Source organism: Palaemon carinicauda, chromosome 30, assembly GCF_036898095.1.
Source record: "Palaemon carinicauda isolate YSFRI2023 chromosome 30, ASM3689809v2, whole genome shotgun sequence".
Classification (NCBI taxonomy): domain Eukaryota; kingdom Metazoa; phylum Arthropoda; class Malacostraca; order Decapoda; family Palaemonidae; genus Palaemon; species Palaemon carinicauda.
This window is the reverse complement of record NC_090754.1, coordinates 17,043,919-17,055,100: the sequence shown is the minus strand read 5'-3', so window position 1 is coordinate 17,055,100 and position 11,182 is coordinate 17,043,919.

Below are 11,182 nucleotides of genomic sequence, written 5' to 3'. Positions count from 1 at the left end.
GAGCCTAAGAGTGAGATGACTATAGACCTGACAAAGCTAGAGTAGGCCATAAATTACTTTTATTTTCACGTGTGGAGTTCTCCGGAATCTGGACAGTAAAATTTCCCCCTTTTGTATTTAAGAGTGAAGGTTAGTAAACTGTGGCAGTAAAGTATTAGCAGGGCGTTTGTGCCACGAAAGTAAAGTGCTCATTATCCTCCCCTGTTGATCTTTGAGTAACTGCCGTTGGGAGACTTTCCCGGACTAAGTTCTCACTCAAACATTTAATTAAATAATGAAAATTCTCCACATTTGTAACAGATGTAATGATTTTATTACCTTTATTCTGAGGAAAAGCATGAAAGATCAGATGGGGGAAATCATTTTTCGTCCTATTGCAAACCACACACGGGTGATGATGGCTACGCCCACTCATAATTGAAATTGAATGCCCTGCTTTGTGAAAAAGTAAACAAACCGACGATGTAGGCCGCTGCAATGCTACCGCCATCTTCATTTCATGCCAGGTACTAAATTGTATGCGGCCGATGCGGCTGTGGATTGAGCTTCCCATCTTTCGTGTATTGTCTTTGCCAGTAACCACGCTTGGTTACTGTAAACACAAACATCTTAACGAGGTGTACTCCGCAATTAATAAATTAGTCTAACTATAGTTACGGCAACGGTACAGAATTTGGAATAATATATCTATACTTACCATTTTCCCATAAACGAGGTTTACTGCTGATGATTTCTTAAAATCCCTACCAGCTCTCCTGAACATTTACTTGAATAAAAACCTAGAAGGAGCTAATAAATTAACAGACATGGACATTTGGGCGAATCACATTAAAAGTTAAATAAGACAAAGACGATATATACAAGAACACACACACATATTTGTTCCTTCCATATATATAGGCCTATATATATATATATATATATATATATATATATATATATATATATATATATATATATATATATATATAGATATATGTATATATATATATATATATATATATATATATATATATATATATATATATATATATATATATATATATATATATATATATATATATATATTTACACACACACACACATATATATATATATATATATATATATATATATATATATATATATATATATATATATATATATATATATACATCCTGTCATGCTGAACGTACCCTCTCGAAAAACAACAATCGCCTACAATTTGGCAAAACTAAGGTGGTGTAGCCTAGTTAAGAAAGGGGGTTGGGAGGGAAGGAGGGCTGAATGTTTGTGTGCACCTCTAAATATTTAGTTGTCATTTTGACGGTTGTGTACACTAGTGTACATACGTACATACTTTCATATATATAAATATATATATGAATACACGCACATTTATATATAATAGAATATATATATATATATATATATATATATATATATATATATATATATATATATATATATATATATACAGAAATATAAAAACCTCTTTACAATTAAGATATGTATATATAATGATAGGGATGATAATCATATCCTATTCGTATTTGTTCAATATACGTACAAGATATCAAAGTTTTTAAAGGCATTGCATTTGTTTATTAGAGGTAGCCAGCGGCCTATGATGTAAGTCCGTATAAAAAGGGTTAGCTATTTTTTTGTAAAGGTTTAGAATTTATTAATAGCAAAATTTTTGTTTTAAGGATACTGTAGTGTTGCATACCTTACATAAATTCACAATTAAACGATTTCATATTTTCACCGCCAAGTTACAACCGCAATGCCCCTCCTTCTCCCTTCCATAACCGCTTCGGAGTTTGAAAGTAGAATGCTGGTTTTACCTCTCCACAATATTCACCAATAGCCAGTTTTATTAATTCAACATTTTTAGTAGATTCTTGTATTCAAAGAAAGTTTATGACAACGGGATTTCCTTATGCATAATGTAATTTATCCCAACTAGTGTTAAAATATGTGAAAAGTTACAAAATTATGCAGCGTGCACCCGAAAACCAGCTCCTGGCGGATTCGTTATTGAAATTAGACTTAGCATCACGATACTTAGAATATATTTATTTGTTAACATTATTTATTGACGAAACCTATATATGAGGGAGAAATTAGGTTAGTAAATAAGTTTTGATTCACATTACTTGGTAATCATTTGAAAACAATGATGGTATTAGGGCAAAAATACTTCCACCCAATCGCCTATTAGGAAACTTTTCCGAGCTAAGAGGGCAAACCTGTGAATCTTTGCAAATCTGCCTCATTAAAGAAAAATCACTGTAGGGAACTTCACCGAGATAGTCTAAAGGTGAAGGAGTCATGTGGGATCTGGTGCGAGAAAATCTGTGGTCCAATTTTATTCAGCAAGATATCAATTACTGCAGCTGTTTTCTCGACCTTTAGACTGAATAAATAGCACCACAAATAGATCATCTTCAACCGACCCTATAGCTAAGGAGGCAAACCCAGATTTTAGCCTTAGGTGTGACCTAGTGTATGGTTACAGCTCTTTTTTTTATGAAACGATTCTCCATAAACTATATTTTTAGAATTCAATGAGTGCCACCTTGATAAACTTTGGGAAATATTTTCATTCACCTAACAAAATAAATTTAATTATGAGTCGTTTTCTGTAAAAAAAGGCACTCGGAAGGTACTACTCTTCTAATAGCAAAATTTAAACATTTCAAACACTCAATATATGTAGATAATTATAGTATACACATAGAAAAAGAGGTTATACATGTGCAGTGTCTTCCACATAATTGGTATTCAGTAATTATAATTTTCTTAATCATCGTCATAATCATCATCCTCTGCATCATTGTGGTTTTCAAATTCACTGCAAGGCTTTATGGATTATCTTGGTGTGCTAAGTTGTGCTTATTTGCACAGCTGTCATCAGCACTACACTAATAGTATGAAGTACAGGACAGGGCAACTGAATCTTTGGCTTGAACGTGGGTGTGGTGATTTGCAGCTGTAAGCAATGCCTTGCAGAACTGAAGGTGGTACATTGGCTGAAGTACCAGAAACAGGAGCCAGAGTATCCTTTTCAATCTTCCAACCATACTGAGTTATATCAGTATCTGGGGTGCCATCTGATCTGCTGCCCTCAAGATCAGAGCCTGAAGAAAGGCATGTCTGATGTGTTGAACATCAGCATCATTAGTTGATGGGAATCTCTTTACCTTAGTTGGTTCTTTCTTCTTAATGAATATTGAATACCTCAGATTTGCAAGAGATGTTGACCCTGTTCCTTCATATAAGCTTGATATAAAGCAGGGGCCTTCTTTAATCCATACTTCCTCTGGAGCCAAGGGATTTGTACATTCCCTGAGGATTACTTTGGAGATGAGAGCCAAGTTCATTGTAATTAATTTACCTTTGCCAAAGCGATATGAAACACTGTCACATCAAGAAAGTTGCCAGAAGGTCTAAAAACATCTCTCCCAGCTTTTCAGCTGTTGCCTTAATGTCAATGATCTTTGCAACATACCTTTTCTTTGTCACATAAGCAAGTGGTTTGTGGATCCAATAGAAATGTAGCAACATGACAAAAATGTCTGTACCATCACCCAGAACATGGATATGGCCTTTACTTTAATGTAGGTTGAGAAGATGGCTAATAATGGTCACATCTGCTTCCTCATGAGTATAAGGACTTCCCTCTCCTATCAGACTGAGTAACTGAAAACTATGTCACATATGAAACTGATCAGAGATTTCATATTTTGGTCACTCTTCATGATGGCCCCTTTAGCAGGTAACAGATTAGATTTGACCTGGATTAACTATAGTCAGCATAGAGCTTTTGCTTAGGTAGTTTATGCTTAAACTGGAAAGTGTGACGAGCCAAGAGAGGTTGTGAACCAAAGGCGAGATGAATGCAACTGAGTACTTTATTATAGACACATCGGGTATATATAAACACTAGGTCCTGACAAGAAGGTCGCAAAATACAAACATGCTATTTCTTGTCCAACCGGCAACCAGTTCTGTTAACAGTTAACAATGAAATAGGCAGACATGTTAATACAAGTTGCTGTTAGTGCAAGGGGACAAAGGATAATATATACAAAAAAGAGAAGTGTTGTTATCATGTACGATCGTGTGACACACAAGTGGTACATGACTCCGCCCCCTAAAAATGACATACTGTACATGTTAAATAGGGCGCCCTGATATAGAGAGGCGAACTGTAGGCGGGCCATCTGGTAGGAGATAAACAGGTTTTAGACAATCTTATGGAGACCCAGTCTTCTTTGCTACGAATGTTTAGTAGGAATGCTTTCGGATTGCGTCGGATCACAAGAAAAGGGCCCGTGTAAGGGGGTGTTAGCAGTGGCTTGCTAGTGTCGTTGCGTAGGAAGACGTGCGTTGCAGAGTGCAAGTCTGTCGGTATGTGATGCTTTGTTGGGGGCTTGTAAGTCTGGAAGCATGGAGTAAATTTTCCCACGACGTGACGTATGCGCTGGAGATCGTCGGAGGAGGTTGTAGAAGGAAAAAATTTGGCAGGGACGACCAACGGGTCGCCATACACCATTTCTGTTGCTGAGACATCCAGGGCGTTTTTAGCAGTGGTCCTTAGTCCCAGGACGACCCAGGGAAGCTGAGTAAACCAGTTGGAGTCCTTGCAGCGGGACATCAAAGCTGCTTTGAGGGTGCGATGAAAACGTTCAACCATTCCATTGGCAGCGGGGTTGTAGGCAGCTGTCTGGTGTAGGGTGATGCCCAGGAGATTCGCTAATGATGTCCACAATTGAGAGGTGAAAGTGGTACCCCTGTCAGACTAATATGCTCAGGAATACCAAACCTTGCTATCCATCCTGAGAGTAAGGCAGATGTACATAAGGCGGACGTTGCAGTTTCCATGGGAATGGCTTCAGGCCAACGAGTGGAGCGGTCGATGACGGTAAACAGGTAACGATGTCCTTGTGATGTAGGTAGGGGGCCTACAACGTCAACGTGAATGTGGGTGAAACGACGCTGAGGTTGAGGAAAGGTGCCCACTCCTGAATCCATGTGTCGATGTACTTTGGAAGTTTGGCAAGAAGTACAGGCGCGGACCAAATCCTTAGCATCCTTAGTAATGCCGTGCCAAATGAACTTCGTCTTTAGCAGCTGTACAGTAGAACGACACAAGGGATGTGAAGGGCCGTGAATGAAATCAAACACCTGTCGGCACATGGGAGCAGGAATCCAAGGTCGCGGTCTACCAGTACTGACGTCACAGAGGAGGGTGGTGTTGGAGTTGTCGAGGGGGACGTCTTCCCAATGGAGGGATGTGCAAGATGTCCTACATGCTTGATACTCTGGATCCTGTCATTGGGCTTCAGCCAGGGCGTTTTAATCCAATCCCAGTTGAACGGCGGCCAACATGTTTCTTGAGAGGGCATCAGCAACGGGATTAATTTTCCCAGGGACGTGTTGAAAGGTGCAATTGTATTCAGCCATGATGGAGAGATGTCGGCGTTGATGGGCAGACCAGGCGTCAGACTGTCAAGTGAAGGCACGCGCTAGAGACATGTGGTCTGTGCGAATGACGAAGGGCATACCCTCTAAGAAATGGCGAAAGTGACGGACAGCCAAGTGCACCGCCAGCAATTCGCGATCAAAAGTAGAATAACCCAATTCTGCCTTGGACAGTTTTCTGCTGAAGAAGGCCAATGAGCGGGGCGAGCCGTTGACCACCTATTCGAATACTGCACCAATAGCGACGTCGCTGGCATCAGTGGAGAGAAGGAGAGGAGCATGTGGGACAGGAAAAATGAGAGCGGCAGCAGTTGATAGGGCATTCTTTGTGTTGCAGAAGGCCGCTTCTTGAAGGGGACCACACTTCAGGTCTTTTGGCTTGCCCTTGAGGGAGGCGTAGAGGGGCTGGCAGAAAACGGTGATAAAAGTTGATCATGCCCAAGAATTCCTGCAGTGCTTTGATGGTCGAGGGCATGGGGAAGTTCTGAAAGGCTGCTACCTTCTCAGGGAGGGGATGGACTCCTTTAGGAGTGATCTGGTACCCTAAGAACAACCCTTCGTTGGCGCCAAAGGTACACTTGTCGTACCGGACTATAAGGCTGTTTTGTTGTAGGCGGTCGAGCACGATGCGCAGGTGATGGAGGTAACATACACAGAAGGGGAGGTCCCCTAAGATGCCATCCATGAGACATTGGAAAGTGGCCCCAGCATTACGAAGGCCAAAACAGGAGTAATTGAAGGTGTATGTACCGAAGGGAGTGGTGATGGCTGTCTTGGGGATGTCTTCTGGGTTCACAGGCACCTGATAATACCCCTTCAGGAGGTCGAGCGTGGAGAAAACCTTCACTTTGTGCAGGTAGGAGGTCACGTCTGTGATTTTTGGGAGGGAGTAATGATCTAGTTCTGTTTGCATGTTCAGGCGCATGTAATTCTACACGGACAGAGGGAGCCATCTTCCTTCAGGATGATGTGTAAGGGTGACGACCATGGGCTGGAGGCCTTTTGGCATAGGCCCATTTCTTCCATTTCAGCGAACGTCTGTTTGGCGACTGCCAATCGATCCGGTGCCAGATGTCTGAATTTGGCGAAGACTGGGGGTCCCATCGTCTTAATATGGTGATAAGTACCGTGTTTGGCAGGAGTCGTGGGCGTTTGGCGAAGTTCTGGACGGAAAACTTCCGGGTATGATGTGAGGAGGTGGGCAAAGACATCCGTGGGTGCGTTGATGTGGAGAGTGACGTTGGAGGGGACGGGTTGAAGAGGTATCGATAAGTACAAGTCTGTGCTGACCAGTCTTCGGTGGACGACATCGACCAGAAGGTGGAAATGGGAGAGGAAATCCGCACCGAGGATTGGCAATGTGACGTCAGCAACACGAAACTTCCAATTAAATCTATTGTTTCCAAACGATGATGTGAGGTTCTTGTAACCGTAGGTGGGTATCGCAGATCTGTTGGCAGCTACCAGGTGGACGTCGGCAGACTTAGACAGACTATGTCGTGTCCTGAAGAGTTCCCTTGGCAAAAGATAACGTCAAGCACCCGTGTCTTCCAAAAATTGCACGCCCGTTCCTGCATCATGTGAAAAGAAAAGATTAGAAACAGAGGAGGCTACCGCCACGAGCGATGGCCTACTTACACGTTTTTTGGCCACTGACAATCCTTGGCACATTTCTTCGTGGCTGCCCCAAATCTGGAGTGGTAGTAGCAAAACTATAGCCAATGGGCAGCAGTAAGTGGCTGTAGAAGTCGTTGGTTGGGGCGCGAGCGACTGGTGGGTGATGGGTGTCTTTGTCGCCTCTCCGGCACGTCACGGGGTAGGTGAGTGTGTCCTACGGCATTCACGTTAGCTTTGGTTGACGTTGAATAGGTGTCCTCTTCGTCAGGAGTGGAGGCGTTGATGGAGGTCTTGAAGGTCGTGAAGTGGCTGTTCATAAGGGCATCGGCTTTGGTTATCAACTCCTTTATGAGTAAACTATCAACATTGGGTATGGCAGCACGTACAGGTTCGGGTAAACGGCGTACTCAAAGGGTATGAAGTAGGTTCACTTCACGAGGAGAGCCGTCTGCGGCAGGTTGCAGGCGAGCGATACTGGTCATTTCCCTGAGGACGAGCGAAGCCCTTTGGTCCCCCAACTGTTGTTGACAAAGCTGATAAAGCATTGCTATATGGGCGGCTGGCGACGGCGAGTACTGCTGCATAATGTATGTTTTGAGGGTGTCATACGCTATTGGGGTGTCTCCTTATACATAAAGCCAGTCGGAGATTTCCGGGAAAGTGTCCTCGGGTATCGCCGCGAAAACATAATCTGCCTTGGCAGTTGAGCGAGTCACGCCCTTGATGCGAACTGGACTTATTCATGCTGAAACCAAGCAAACGCCTCTCCGCTGGCGAACGACGAAAGTTTCAATGGGGCGGTGCCAACAACCGTGGAGGCTGTCATAGTAACAGTGAGTGGGGGGAAGGCGGGAGGAGCGAGTCGACCCCGGGGGTCACTAATATACTGAGCCAAGAGAGGTTGTGAACCAAAGGCGAGATGAATGAAACTGAGTACTTTATTATAGACACATCGGGTCTTGGCAAGAAGGTCACAAAATACAAACAGGCTATTTCTAGTCCAACCGGCAACCGGTTCTGTTACCAGTTAACAAAGAAATAGGCAGACATGTTAATGCAGGTTGCTGTCAGTGCGAAGGGAGAGCGAAGATACAAAGGATAATATATACAAAGAAGAGAAATGTCGTTACTATGTACGATCGTGTGACACACGAGTGGTACAAAAGGAATACAATTTAACCATTAAAGAAGCACTCTCTGGTACAACCCACGAAACGTAAGTGGTGGATTACCCTTAAATCTGCACTCTTTGGTGTAGATGCAACAGTTCCTGCTTTACTTAAACCAGATGGCTGTCACTCACTGTCCAAAGGAAAAGGAAACCCTTTTGGCTGATGTGTTTACCGGTAGAGTAATGAGAAACTCAAACATCCTCATTACTGTTTACCTGAGGTTAAACTAACTATTATAGCTTTTTGATCTCTTGAAATTAAAGCTCTGTTGATGGACCTTGATGCTAATGGAGGTGTAAACCCAAATGGTATTTTTGCTTTGTTTCCTATAAAGACTACAGATTTCTTAGCTCTAAAGTTATCTGTTATTTAGCACAAGTTAGCAAGAAGAGGAGCTTTTAGCACTTGTTGGAGAGTTGGTAATGCTACTCCACCATGTAAATGTGTTTGTGGTAGCTCAAATTCAACTGTTTACCGCCTAATTTCTATAACTGCCATATTATCTAAAGTTTTTGAACGTCTTCTGGCAAAACGTCTTAATAGGTTTACTGGAAACAATTATCTGTTCCCAACTTGGCAGTTTGGTTTTCGAAAAGGCCTTGGAGCATGTGATGCCCTTCTTACAATCTCCAATGTTGTACAGAAATTCCTTGATTTTGGTCAGGAAGTTCGTATGATCGGCCATGATTTTAGTGCAGCATTTGACCATGTTATTCACGAGGCACTTGTTTTCAAACTCAAACAGTTGGGAGTGGGTGGGTCGTTTCTTAGAATTATTTTCAAGAAATAGATCTCAAAGAGTTGTTGTTGATGGGCACCATAATGAGTACAGTAATATGATATCTGTTGTTCCTCAGGGTAGTGTTCTTGGCCCATTACCTTTCATACTATATACACAAGGCATGTGGTTTGGCCTAGATAACAAGCTGTTTGCATATGTAGATGATACTACTCTCTTTGCATCAACTCCATCTCCTGAATGTAGATTAGGGGTTGCTGAATCCCTTAATTGAGACCTAACTGAAATTAATGCATGGTGCAAATTATGGGGTATGAAGTTGAATCCTAACTAAACTCAAAGTATGATTGTAAGTAAGTCAAAGACAGTGGCGCCTCAACATCCAGATCTCAGCATTGATAATGTTTCTTTAACTTTGTATGACTTTTAGAATTTTAGGTGTGATTCTCGACAGCAAATTTACATTAGAGAAACACATTAGGTCTGTGTCTTCTTCAATTGCACAAAAAATTGGCTTATTGAGACAGTCTTTTAAGATTTTCATTGATCAATCTATTCTGAAGAAGTGTTTTAATTCTTTCATTTTACCTTGTTTCGAGTATTGTTCTCCTGTCAGGTCTTCAGTTGCTGATTCTCATCTTAATTTGTTAGAAAGGAACTTACGTTCTATTAAATTTATTATTCCTGATCTAGATATTAATCTTTAGCACCGTCGTTCAATTAGTTCATTATGCATACTTAATAAGATTTTACATAATTCTAACCATCCTTTATATCCAGACCTTCCTGGACAGTTCCATCCTGTTCGTAATACTAGGCATGTAGCCAATTCTAATGGGTAGGCCTTCTCCATTATGAGGCTCAATACTACACAGTATTCTAGAAGTTTTATTCCAGCTGTGACCAAGTTGTGGAATGATCCTCCTAATCAGGTAGTTGAATCAGTAGAACTTCAAAAGTTCAAAGTTGCAGCAAATGTTTTTATGTTGACCAGGCTGACATGAGTCTTTTTATAGTTCATATATGACATATCTGTTTAGATTATCACTGTTTTAAAATATTTTATTGTTAATTTTTTTTCTCACATTGTTTATCTTTTTCCTTATTTCCTTTCCTCACTGGGCTATTTTTCCCTGCTGGAGCCCTTGGGCTTATAGTATCTTGCTTTTCCAACTAGGGTTGTAGCTTGGCTAGCAATAATAAAAATAATAATAATAATGATAATAATAATAATAATAATAATAATAGAACAGTGTCACATCTGATTTCATAGACATGTGGGACAATGCCTTTTGCTCTCCTCTAACGTTCATGAGACTTTACTGAGTTCTGGTCTTAAGAATCAAATGTAATAGCGGTTCCATATGATCGGGTAAATGTATCAACAAATCTCTTGGCAAATTATACACTGTCACATTCTTGTGACTCACAGTGTGGTATATGGCTTCATTCCCATTAATCAACAAGGCACCAACGGGAAAATGAAAATCAGTAAAAATAGCTAACTTGTGTTGTAAAGTAGCTTTCGACCACATCCGTAGGTGTCTGTAATCATCAAATAATGATGATGGTACACATGAAAGCTCATACTTGAAAAATTCACTAAGATCACTAAGTAGACGAGCATACAGTTTTTCCATGGCATAAACATTTGTATCACCTACGTTCACTCTCTTCTTCAAAGACTCCCTGGTGACAAATTTTTTCATCCATGGGTCATGAAATCCTCTTGGAAGTTTGGCCAAGTACTCTGCACTCATTCTCTCTCCTATGGCAAGTGTCTCATCCACACTGACCACACTGTCAGTAACTCTTCCACTGACAATGATGTATAATGGATCATGGGGTAGTGTTAGCAGAGGGTTTGTGTGTCTCTGTATTTTAGTTAAAATTTTGTTCCAATCAATTGTTTCCGTTTTTTTCGATTTTTTCCTTCTTCCTTATTTCTACCCCCCCTTTTTTTTTTATCAAACTCATTGTCACCTTCCTTATTGAACATATTACCCACCAAACTGATCTATTTCAAAATCCACTTTGAGGCGACAAACATGTTCCCCTCGAAGAAAGGATGCAAGCATTTCCTCTGGAAGTAAAGTTGAGTCTTTAGACTCTTGATACAAGCCCTGTATTTCTGTGGAATGACCATATTTTGGAAGGATCATCTCTTATATTTTCAACTATATGG